The sequence below is a fragment of the Chrysochloris asiatica genome, unplaced genomic scaffold (assembly GCF_000296735.1).
Source record: "Chrysochloris asiatica unplaced genomic scaffold, ChrAsi1.0 scaffold00025, whole genome shotgun sequence".
Taxonomy (NCBI): Eukaryota; Metazoa; Chordata; class Mammalia; order Afrosoricida; family Chrysochloridae; genus Chrysochloris; species Chrysochloris asiatica.
Genome location: NW_006408543.1, coordinates 12,850,421 through 12,862,600, shown reverse-complemented (window position 1 = coordinate 12,862,600; position 12,180 = coordinate 12,850,421). Strand labels below are relative to the sequence as shown.

General features: G+C 46.5%; 1 protein-coding gene across 1 annotated transcript in view; it reads right to left on the bottom strand.

Annotated features, from left to right (window-relative positions):
- Positions 1–12,180, bottom strand: part of CLMN (calmin (calponin-like, transmembrane)) — a 130,099-nt gene that overhangs the window by 45,237 nt on the left and 72,682 nt on the right. The window lies entirely within an intron of this gene.

The following is a 12,180-nucleotide window of genomic DNA, read 5'->3' as shown; positions in this document are numbered from 1 at the left end:
TTACAGACCAAGGAGCTCAGGGTTAAATCATAGAATAAGCAGCAAGTTGGGAAGGGAAGCCTGCCCTTTAAACTCTCGGCTCTCTTTTTTCTATCCTTACTGAACTCTGTGATGTTAACTGCTGCTGCATCCAAAGGATCTGAGATGGGTCACGTTCCCACTGCCTGGGTGCGTGCTACTTTGGTAACAGCTTTCCGGCAGTAGCTTCGGCTTCTCTGCCTCTCATGAAGCTTCTTCACACGTCTAAACCAGACAACCCTTATATGACTATGCGCCCCACTTCCACGTTTTGGAAGAACACACTACGTGTGTTCAAAACCATTTCAATTTCTTAAGCAGTAAGAAAATAAGAGGCCGTTGATCTCCGGAAGGAGGGACGAGGCGATGGTTTTCTATACAGGTTCTGCTCCCCCTTTCCTCTCTGTCTCATCAGGAGGGAGACGGGGTGCCTGTTAATGGAGTTCTCAGATTACGGCTTTCAACCTTTCTGAGAGAACAGACAGCACACAGTCATTCCACATACAACTGCTTTCCTCTGGTTTCTCTTCTATTCTGTGAGGGAAGGTCACTGGCAGGTACGCACATGGATTAGACAGAATTTCAGTAGGAACCAGAGAGAGGTGGAAAAGTGGCTGGGAATGGGAAGTGGGGATCTGGGGTGCATCTTGCAGGAGACAGCTGTTGAAATTTGGGAGTCTTTGAGTACAAGGTTCAGAAGATAAAGAACATCTCCCTACCCTCGCACCTAACCCCACTGCACCGTCCCCGCATCTAAGAGCACACAGCTGCTTCATTTTCCCTAGTGCCTGTGTTCCCACAGTTGTGGCTGCTACCAAAAGACCCACTGCCATTGAGTCGAGGGACCCTGTATACGGTTTCTGAGAGTGTCTTTACAGGAGCAGACAGCCTCATCTTTCTCCCTAGGAGCAGCTGGTGGGTTTGAACTGCTGACCTTTTGAATAGCAGTTCATTGCCTACCCGACAGCGCCACCAAGTGTCCCTAGGCTATTTTCAGTTTTTCTCTGTTATGAGCAATCCTGGTACCTGGTTCTTGATCTGAATAGACTTCATATGCTTCACAATTACAAATGCAACTGCAGGATCTTCGTGGTAGGCATAGTTAAGATTTTAATAGCTACTTCCAAACTGCCCTCCCAAAAGGCTGCCCCAGTTTATACTTTCACCCCCACCTGCCTTTAAACAAGTTTATGGGGCCTGTAAAGTATTTACACACACGCATTCAAACACTCAGGCTGCTTTCTCCATATGGTTTCAGGGAGGGCCAAGCATGTCCCCCGAAACAGAAGTGCATTCAGCTAATGCCCCTGAGAGTCTGGGTAGGCTGTTAGTGTAACTGCACTGGAAGGTGGTAACGAGGACCTGGGTGTGTGTTAGTCTAGTCACTGCCTGACTGTCAGTCTGTATGTTTATTGATACATCCATCTATCTACTTACTCATCCATCCATCCAGCTATCCATATATCCTCCCATCCATCCATCCAAATATCTACCCATCTATCTACTTATTCATCCACCTACCCAATTCATTCATCCATCCACCATTCCTATCCATTCATCCACCCACCCACCCACCCATCCATCATCCCTATCCATCCATCCATCATCTGCCCATCCATCCACCATCCATCCAGCTATCCATATAGCCTCCCATCCATCCATCCAAATATCTACCCATCTATCTACTTATTCATCTACCTACCCATCCATCCATCCATCCATCCACCATTCCTATCCATCCATTGATGCATCCATTCATCCACCCACCCATCCATCCATCATCCCTATCCATCCATCAATCATCCGCCCATCCATCCACCATCCATCCATCTTTCCAGCCGATATTTACTCAGTGTTCACTACATGCCAGGAAAGATGTCAGGCCTTTTGGGAGAAATCAGAACTGAAGAATCAGCCATCATGGACTCTGCATTCAAAGCCTTCACAGCTGAGTAGGCGAATGAAAAACTAGATGTCACAAGGTACATGTACAGGAGAAATGAATTAGAAATGTCCAGGACAGACAGGGATGGGAGGAGGCCACTTCACATCCTGTAGGGTTACCATAAGGTAAAATGGGACTCAGAGGGACTCCTGAAGGCAGACAGAGGCTCGGGGTTCTAGCCCCACCCCGATTCCAGCGCTAACCTGTACACAGCTTTGCTTTTATTCTGGCCAGTAGGCAGACTTGAGCACAAGTCTGTTCTACCCAAAGGCTGGTCCGTGGGAGGGGCAAAGCAAAGAAAGGTGGACGTCAGAAGTGAGAACCCCCACATGTGCCTAGCAGGTGCCTCCCAAACTGGAACAGGGTGTGGACACTATAATTTCTGGCCCTAAAATGGGAGGTACCATTCCATACCCAAGAGAGAAGAAGCTGTGAGGATCAGAGGCTGCCCAGAACATCCATTCTGTGCCTGCCTGGAACCATCAGCTTGGGCAGGTTTGTAACCTCCATAACCTTTTACTCAGTCTCATCTCTACAGTACCCGTTCCCCCTGGTAGGACTGTTATGGGGGTGAGATGACATCATGGAGAACTCCCCCCCAAGGAGCTACAATGCCCCCACAATTACAAATCTGGCCCTGGACTTGGGCTGTGTTGTCTGCAGTTATTCCATAACCTTCTCTAACTCTAAACCCCCACCCCCGCCCTGTGAGCCCTTCCCACCTCTGGCCTGCTGAGACTCCATAAACTTTATATCGTTTCCATAAACCCAACGGCCCCTTTTGTCCACAGCACCTATCACCTTGTAACAGTGTAGCAACTCTCTGGAGTGCTGGGGGGCTGGTGTGGGTTTACTGGGAAATAGCAGGGTAATAACGGCCCTATAAAATTGCTGTCCCGGCTGGCTAGGGTGCAGTGTATGAGGCGGGGAGAAAAGGGCAGTCGTAGGCCCAGGACAGAAACCGTCCCACATTGCTGAATTCTGACTTTGTTCAAAGGAGACACTTTGAAGATGGGAGGGGTGACATCTCTCCCTCCCCCCGGCCTCTGGGAGGGGGGAAATGTTCCTCTCTAGTCTAAACTCACTGCCATAGAGTCATAGAGAACCTACATAGGGTTTTGTTGTTGTGAAGTGCTCTGGAGTCGGTTTTGACTCATAACGACCGTGTATGGGGTTTCCGAGGAATAACTGTTGAGTTTGAACCGCTGACCTTGAAGTCCAGCACATAAACCCAGAGCACCACACTAGGATTCCATATAGGGTTTGTGGTGGTGGTGGTGTTGTGAAGTGCCTTTGAGTCCGTTCCACTCCACAGTAACTCTGGGTTTCCCAAGAGCGACCGGTGAGCTTGAACCACCAACCTTGTGGTTCAAACCAACCTTGCAGTCTAGTGCATTAACTCACAGTGTTAAATCAGGACTCTGCATAGGGTTTGTTGTTGTTACTGTTAAGAGTTATCAAGTTGGTTCCAACCCATAGCGACCCTGTGTAGGGTTTCCTAGGAGTGGCTGGTGAGCTTGAACCTCCACTTTGTGGTTCAAACAGACCCTGCAGTCCAGCGCATTCACCTGCAGCGCCACACCGAGACTCCTTATACAGGGTTTGTTGCTGTTGTTATGATGTGCCGTGGAGTCGGTTCCAACTCATAGTGACCATGTACAGGGTTTCCGAGGCTGTAAATCTTTACGGGAGCAGAATGCCTCATCTTTCTCCCATGGAACAGCTGGTAGTTTCCAACTGCTGACCTTGCGGTTCGCAACCCGATTCGTAAATACTATGCTTAGGAGACTATAAATCTTTAAGGTTTAGGAGGCTATATGTCTTTATGGGAGCAGACAACCTCATCATTCTCTCTTGGAGTGGCTTGTGGGTTCGAACCACCAACCTTGCAGTTATTGTTGGTATTGTTAAATTCCATCTAGTCATCGTCACTTCCAGCAAGAAAGGTTGTATCATCTGCATATCACACGTTGTTAATCAGTCTTCCTCCAGTCTCAATGCCACGTTCTTCTTCATATAGTCCAGCTTCTTGGATTATTTACTCAGCATACAGATTGAATAAGTATGGTGAAAGAATACAACCCTGGTACCTATCTTTCCTGATTTAAAACCATTCAGTGTCCCCCTGTTCTGTTTGAATAACTGCCTCTTGGTCTATGTATAGGTTCCTCAAGAGCACAATTAAGTGTTCTGGAATACCCATTTCCCATAATGTTGTCCATAGCTTGCCATGATCTACACAATCAAAAGTCTTTGCATACTCAATAAAACACAACTAAACACCTTTCTGATATTCTCTGCTTTCAGCCAAGATCAATCTAACACCAGCAATGATATCCCTCATTCCATGTCCTCTTCTGCATCTGGCTTGAATTTCTGACCATTTTTGAATTTTCTTCAGCAAAATTTTACTTGCATGTGGTATTAATGATCCTGCTCGATGGTTTTCTCATTCTCTCTTTGGCATGGGTACAAATATGGATCTCTTCCAATCCGTTGGCCAGATAACTGTCTTCCAAATTCCTTGGCATAGATGAGTGAGGGCCTCCAATGCTGCATCATTTTATTGAAAGATTTCAGTTTGTACATCAATTCCTGGTGCCTTGTTCTTTGCCAATGCCTTCAGTGGACTTGGGACTTCTTCCTTCAATACCATTGGCTCTTGTTCATATGCTACCTCTTGAAAAGGTTGAACATCGACCGTGTCTCTTTGGTGCAGTGTATTCCTTCTATCTTCTTTGATGCTTTCTGTATTATATTTCAGTATTTTGCCCATGGAATCCTTGAATATTTCAAATCAAAGCTTGGATGTTTTTCAGATTTTTCTGCTCGAGAAATACTGAGCGTATTCTTCCCTAATTCTAGGTCACTGCACATTTTATTACAGTACTTGGATTTTGTCTTCTTGATCTTTGAAGTTTACTTTTCAGTCTTTTCACTTCCTTGTTTCTTCCATTTGCTTTAGCTTCTCTACACTCAAAAACAAGTTTCAGAGTCTCTTATGACATCCATTTTGGTCATTTCTTTCTTTCTTGTCTTTTGAATGATCTTGTACTTTCTTCCTATAAGTTGTTCTTGATATCATCCTACAACTCTTCTGGTCCTTGGTCATTAGAGTCTAGCGCATCAAATCTGTTCTTGATATGCTTTCTAAATTCAGGTGGAATACCGTCAAGGTCCTATTTTGGCTCTCGTGGGCTTGTTTTAATTGTCTTCGGCTTCAGCTTGAGCTTCCATAATGAGCAACTGATGGTCTTTCCCACAACCTTACTATTAGTCCAGTGTTTATCACACAGCACCACCAGAACCAGCTGAGAAAAATGCTGGCTTGGGGGTAGAAATATATTTACTGGGTAATTTTCTAAAGTAGATCACCAGGCCTTTCTTCCTGGTATCTGTTAGTCTGGAAGCTCTGCTGAATCCCAGCAATGCACAAGCCTCCACCAACAGATGGAGATGAAGCCTGCCCCATGAGAAAGGGGAGGAAAAAGCCAATGATGATGCTGCACCGTGTACCCCAAGGTCCCGAAAGTCCTCAAGGGCTCAACGCCTGTTTCCTGCTGATCTGGCAGAAGCTGTGGTTGAAAAAGTCAGCCTGGGTCCTCCTCCAACCTGCTGGGTGGCTGTGGAGGGGTGGTGCCCATCTGGATCCCAGGTTGAGTGGGTGGGAGTTCACACACTCAAGGCTGGGACAGCAAGCTCCTGAGTGAGGCTGAGGGGCCACCCTGGTCATCACTGTTGGAGTCTCCCTGTCACCAGAGGAGTGGCCGCTCAAGGGCAACCTTCCCCTGCATGGTCCAGAATTGGCGTCTGCACAGAGATTCTTTCTTCTTGTCTTGTATGGGAGAGACCTGCCTCTCCTGGCCCTGTACACCTTCTGCAAAGCACAGAGCTTGTAGAAGAGGCAAAGCCCCAGCCCCAGCTGGGTGAAGGTCTCTAGGTCCAGAACTCCCCTTCCCATTTCCAGTCAAAGCCAATGCCCACCCCTATCTGGGACACAGAGACAACACCCTCTCCAGGGGCTCACAGAGGTAGCCCCACCAACTAGACCACACAAGGGCACCTCTGCCCACAGGTGGGGCTCTGAGAAGCCAGCCTCCAGCAGCCCCTGCCACTACCCCTAGGTGACCCGGTCACCTCCCGGCAAGGCTGCTTGGCTGGACCAGCAGGGCTCTGCTGAGCTCTTACCTTCCTTCATCTTTCAACACCTCCCAGAAATGCAGCCTCATTACATGGCCCCATGCTGCTTCACTTGAGAAATAAAACTCAGAAACAAATTAAATGGCAATTTCTTTTTAAACAGGAGAGGGACCAGCGTCCTTCGGTTCCGACTCCTGGGGACCGCTTTTCCCTTCGGCTCTGGCGGTCTGAAAACCAAGGCTTCCTTCCATGTGGTTTTTAACCCCCCAGGACTGTGTCTTTAATTTCCTTTGTTTTTCTCTCTGAATGCTTGCTCTGATCCAAGTTGCTTTTTATCCAGACTTTCATAATAAAATGCAGGCAACCTGCAAAGGGTACAAATGAGTGTGTGGAGAAGTGGCAGGCCACACGCTGGGGCCATCGTCCACCCTCTCCCAACCCTGGGCCATCAGGACAGAGAGCGGAGAGCGAGTTCCCTTCTCCAGTGGGTACAAACAGGCGGGGAAGGGGGTACAATACACACCACAGAAATGCAAATAAAACTGTCAGGCTCCTAACAGACGACTTAAACCCAATTCTCTCACAGGTGTCTGGGGCCACCAATTACCACACCACGTCCTGCCCCAGGGCACTCCTGCTCCTCAGCTGCTCCAAAAACACAAAGCTCTGGGCTCCAAAGAGCTAGTCCCAATTACACACCAAATTAAGTTTTAAGCTTTAAATATATATATATATATATATATATATATATATATATATATATATGTAATGAAAATAAAAAATAACCCTGCTCTAGTTTTTTTGTTTTTTCTTTGAATGATGCTGTCTAACTGCTGTGCGAACCCCCAGTTCACCTTGATTTATGACAGATGACGCCAGCCAGCCATAAAAACCCAGGCTTAGGAGAAAGGACTTTCATGTCTGCCCAGACCGCAGACAAAGGTGACAAGGGCCATCCAGGCAGACTGCCCAGAATCGCCCAGCTGGAACCGAGATGGGAATTTAAAGGCTCTTGTGTAGAATACTCAGTCCCTGGGTGGTACAAACAGATGAGCACTTGACAGTTTCTTAGCATAAGGGTTGGCAGTTTGAATCCACCCAGAAGTACCTCAGAAGAAAGGCCTGGCGATTTGCTTCTGAAAGGTCTGCCTCTTGAAAACCCTATGGAGCGGTTCCATTCTGTGCACACAAGGCTGCCAGATATTAGAACCAACTACCCAGAAACTACCACCAGAAAACAACAGGCTGTTCCCAGGCCTACCCAGTTAGTTGACGGTGATGACAGACCCCCTACCACGTGAACCTCCATCCTCACAGCTGTCTTCAAGGCCTTTGGCAGGTGTGAGAAGTCAGGTGGGATGGAAGGGAAGAAGAAGGGAGGAAGAAGAGCAAAAGAAAACAAACATTTCCTTTTCTTCTTCCCGAGGACTCGCCTCATGGTCCCTGACACCATGAACCCTGGAGAACTAACTTCTCTGTTGTGGACCATACATTTTGATGATTTAAAAAAAAAAATCTAGAGTCTCCACTGAATAGTTTTCATCTTGTCTAGATGGGTCTGGTGAAAAAAGATGGCGATAAGATTCTTAGGATTCAATAGTGATTAACTGTTATCATGATTAACTGCAACTGTCACAACTGTAAAGGTAGAAGTTTTGTAACAAAAAGGGGGGGTAGTTAATCTTACGGTCCAGAAACAAAGGACCCTAGGACCATCGAGGGAGAAGAGCACAAGCGGAATGCGGGACCCTATCCAGAGAAGCAGCGACACCAGAGATGGAGGCAGAGATGATGACATGGAGAGAGAGAGCAGCTGAGGATTCTAGATTCATGTAAAGAGAGTGGCCAGTAGGCAGGCTTGCAGAATGTGCCCTTTGGTTGTTTAAATCATTATATATTCCTGAGTGATTTTGTGTACATCTCCCCCGCCACACACACACACACACAAAAAGAGGGAATGGAAGCAAATGCTGTTGAATGATGATGCACAGAGGAGTGACGTAAAGCCAATGTTCTCCAATGTAAACTATCACTCAGTTCACAATTTAAAAAAAAAAATCTATATTTTTTAAAAAAGTTTAACACCAGAGTTTTTGTGTGAAAGGGTGCTGACTTCTGAATTTTAACTTGAGTAACTTATAAAGCAACCCCCCCCCAAAAAAAAACAAAACCCACAACAAAACAAAACCTACATTCTGCAGAACATCTAAGGGCTCATCTCTGGGAGAGGGTTCATACAGCAGTTAGTTGCCCACCTTGATCATACAGGATTTGAGGGAGAATTAGGACCTCGTGTAAAGAAAGAAGGGAGCAAACGACATCAATCCTTAGGCACTGGTTCCATTTACCACTTGACATTCATGCCCTCATCCTACCCAAACAACCACCTCCACATGGAAGAGGCAGTGCTACCTCAACTGGATAGGGGAGATGGAGTCAGGGTGTGGGGGCTACGATTTGTCCCAGCTCAGCTGAGAGAAGACGCTAGCTTTCTTGTTTGTTAGGCAAAGGTCTTCGTGAAGTCCCTTCCTGAGGAATCGGTTTCTTTTACAGGTAAGCCCACCTGTAAATACAAGTGGACCTGGTGTTTGGTCCTTTGTGGAGAAAGTTTAATAGGCTTAACCGGAAGAGTGAGTCTGAACTCGTAAATTCAACTCTTTAAAAAAGTGGAGATTAAAACCACACACGAGTGTGCAAACAGCTGGGAGGCCTTCCAGGGACGAGATGACCAGCTGTTCTTTCTCCCAGGAATGACAGGACACTCTGGAGGTGGGCATCCAGTGATAAAAGTGGGTCAATCCCAGACACACGGCAACAAGTTGATCACCCTAGCTGGTAAGCATGACCCAGCGTCCCTATAGCGCCTCGGGCAGCCAGGACAGTCGAAGGCAGTTAGATCCACACTGGACACAAAGACAGTGAAAGATGAGGGAAACGATGGTTTTTTGTTTGTTTTTGCCTTATAGGCAGGTTGCAAAATAAAGCCCAGAATTCCATTTACAACTTCCGATGTGAATTTAAGTCCCTGCCCTGAACCCCCTGAACCGAGCACAGTAGGAAAGCCAACCATTGGAAACCAGGATGGGGGAGGCGAGGTGTCAAATTCCGAGTAGGGGACTGTCACCCAGAATTTCACAGTAATTAGCACGAGAGGGAGGCTGCCTCAGCACCAGGGGAAAGGGCTCCACCAACTTGACAAACAGGAACATTTCGTAAGGCTGCTTTCTGACATACACTCGTATGAAAACAGGTAAAAATGACCTACATAGATCCAGTGTCGGATAACCCCATCTGCAAAGTAAGCACAGGCTTACTTACTAATCTGTAGCGAACAATTTCATATGGACTGCTTGCCTTGGGGATGGGGTCATCCGCCCCCACATGAACCATGCACGTATACACAAGTGTGTATACACACACACACACACACACACACACACACACCACTTCTAACACTGTTCATATTCATCAGTCAGGAGTCCTTGGGGGAGTTTTGTCACTATGTCAGTACCATGTCCATTCTGACTGCTGATGACCCTGTGTGTATCAGAACTGTGCTCTGAAAGGTCTTCAGCAGCTGGCTGTTAAAGCAGATCACCAGAACTTTCCTCCAAGGTGCCTCTGGGCGGACTCGACCTCTAACTTTCTGGTTATCAGCCAAACATGTAAAGCATTTGCATCACCAGGGATTCATCATCCCAAGGCCTCTACTGCTTCGAAACACCCACAATGGGGTCAATGTTGGGACGTTGCCCCTATAGAAACCCTATAGAATTAGGCTTCTCAGGTACAAGATATCTGTCAGGAGCCCTGGTGGAGCAGTTGTTAAGCATTTAGCTACTAACCAAAAGGCTGAAGGTTCAAACCCACCCACCTGCTTCTCTGAAGACCAAAATTGTGACATTCTGTTGCCGTAACAAATTGAATAGCTTTGTTTTCTGTCTTATAACTAGCAATGTAGCCAAGAGTCCTCGGGACACCATTATGTCTTCAAGCTGATGGGCTCCCTGATCCAGATAATTTGTCTTTGTCTTGTCTTCGTTTAAGATTTATGCTAGAGAAGGATATCACGTCTGGTAAGGTGGAGGGTCAGAGAAAAAGAGGAAGACTCCCAGCGAGATGGATTGGCAAAGTGGCAGCATCAGTGGGCTCAAACATGGCAACAATTGTGAGGTTAGCCCAGGATTGAGCAGTGTTTTGTTCTGTTGTGCATAGGGTCACTATGAGTCGGTACCGACTCAATGGCAATTAACAAGTTGGGCTGCTAAACTAAAGGCCAGCAGTTCGAAACTACCAGCTGTTCCGCAGGAGAAAGATGAGGCTTTCTGACCCCGTAAAGATTTACAGCCTCGGAAACCCTGTTCAGGGTCGCTGTGGGTCAGAACCGACTCCACGGCACACCACCACCACTGTAGGATTAGCACCGGTTTGGTAAATCACAAATTCAAACTCCGATCCGCATTCGGACACCCTATTCATGGTTGCTATGAGTCAACATCGACCTGACGGCACACACGATGGGACAGACAGTTCTGCTCTTCCTCCGGGCTGCTGTGAGTTGGAATCGACTTGAAAGCAACAGGTTTGATTTTGGAATTTGGGTCTCCATTGCAATTACTCAACTCTGCCATTGTGGAAAAGCAATCAAAAGCTCCATGTGAACACATGGGCGTGGCTGTGTTCCGATAAAACTTTATAAATATAAACAGGCAGCGGGCCACAGTGTGCCAATCCCTGCTTTATACTCTGCACGCCTAAGCTCGGTCTAGGTTTTACTGTGGATGAGGCCCTCGCAGCCCGACTTTTAAATTCCGATTCTAGCTCTAAGAGCAGAGGTTTGTCTGCATTCTGTTTCCTGTGATGCTGTTGGGGTCACTGAGTGGATTTCTGACTCATGGCGACCCCGATGTGTGCAGAGCAGGCCCTAGAGGATTTTCTTGACTGTAATCTTTGTGAAAGTAAATTTCCAGGCCTTTCCTCTGCAGAACTGCTGGGTGACTTTGAGCCACCAACCTTTTGATCACAGCTACGCCATCAGGGGTCCTTGCTTATTGCTATTTTTTAAAAATTAACTATGGATGGATGGGGCAAAGAGCGGGAGGGAGTACAAAAAGCAGAAAAATACAAAGTTCTTGGAACGGTAACCCGAAGAACACCACCTGTCACCAAAACCAGTTAAAAAACTCGTTGGCAAGCAGACTTTATAACTCCTGCTTTTGCTTTTCTTCTCCAATCACTTTCTCTTTCAAATCAAGGTAAGTCTTCTCACTAACCCCTCTTCTTTCCCTAAAATGTTCCTTTCCGCTAAACTATCTCAAAGAGCATGAAGAAGAAAAAGGATTCAAAACAATTGTCCTTGGTATTATCATTATTATTTTGTCAAGTTTAAACAGAAATAGGTCTTTGTTTAAAAAAAAAGAAACATCAGACAGGGTTACTTGTAGTTAAGATTTCTTAGTAGATCAAAATCTCCTCCATTGATCCTATCCAGAGAGGCAGTGACACCAGAGATGGAGGCAGAGATGAGGATATGGAGAGAGAGAGCAGCTGAGGACTCTGGACTCATGGAAAGAGAAAGGCTGTATGCTGGAGGCCAGGAGGCAGGCTTGCAGAATGTGGCCTTTGGTTGCCTAAATGATTATATATTCCTGAGTGTTTTTGTGTACATCCCCACCTCCCTGTGCCCCCCAGCCCTGCAATAGAGGGAATACAAGTAAATACTGTTGAATGATGATGCATGGAGGGGATTGTAATCATTGCAATGAAATGATGAGTGTAAAACCGATGTTCTCCCATGTAAACTATTGCTCAATTCAAAATTTAAAAAAATTTTTTTAATCACCTCCATTTTCTTAGCACCTCAAAGAACCCAGAATTATTCTGCCCATCAGTTGTTGCTGTAAGTGCCATCAAGTCAGTTCCAACTCAAAGCAACCCCATATAGGGTTTCCAAGGTGTGACTGGTGGGTTTGAATTTCTGACCTTGTAGTTTGCAGTTCAGTGCTTATCCAACAGTGCCATATCAGAGCAATCAGCAAACCACATTTTGGGTTGACGGTTACTATTACTGACTGCCA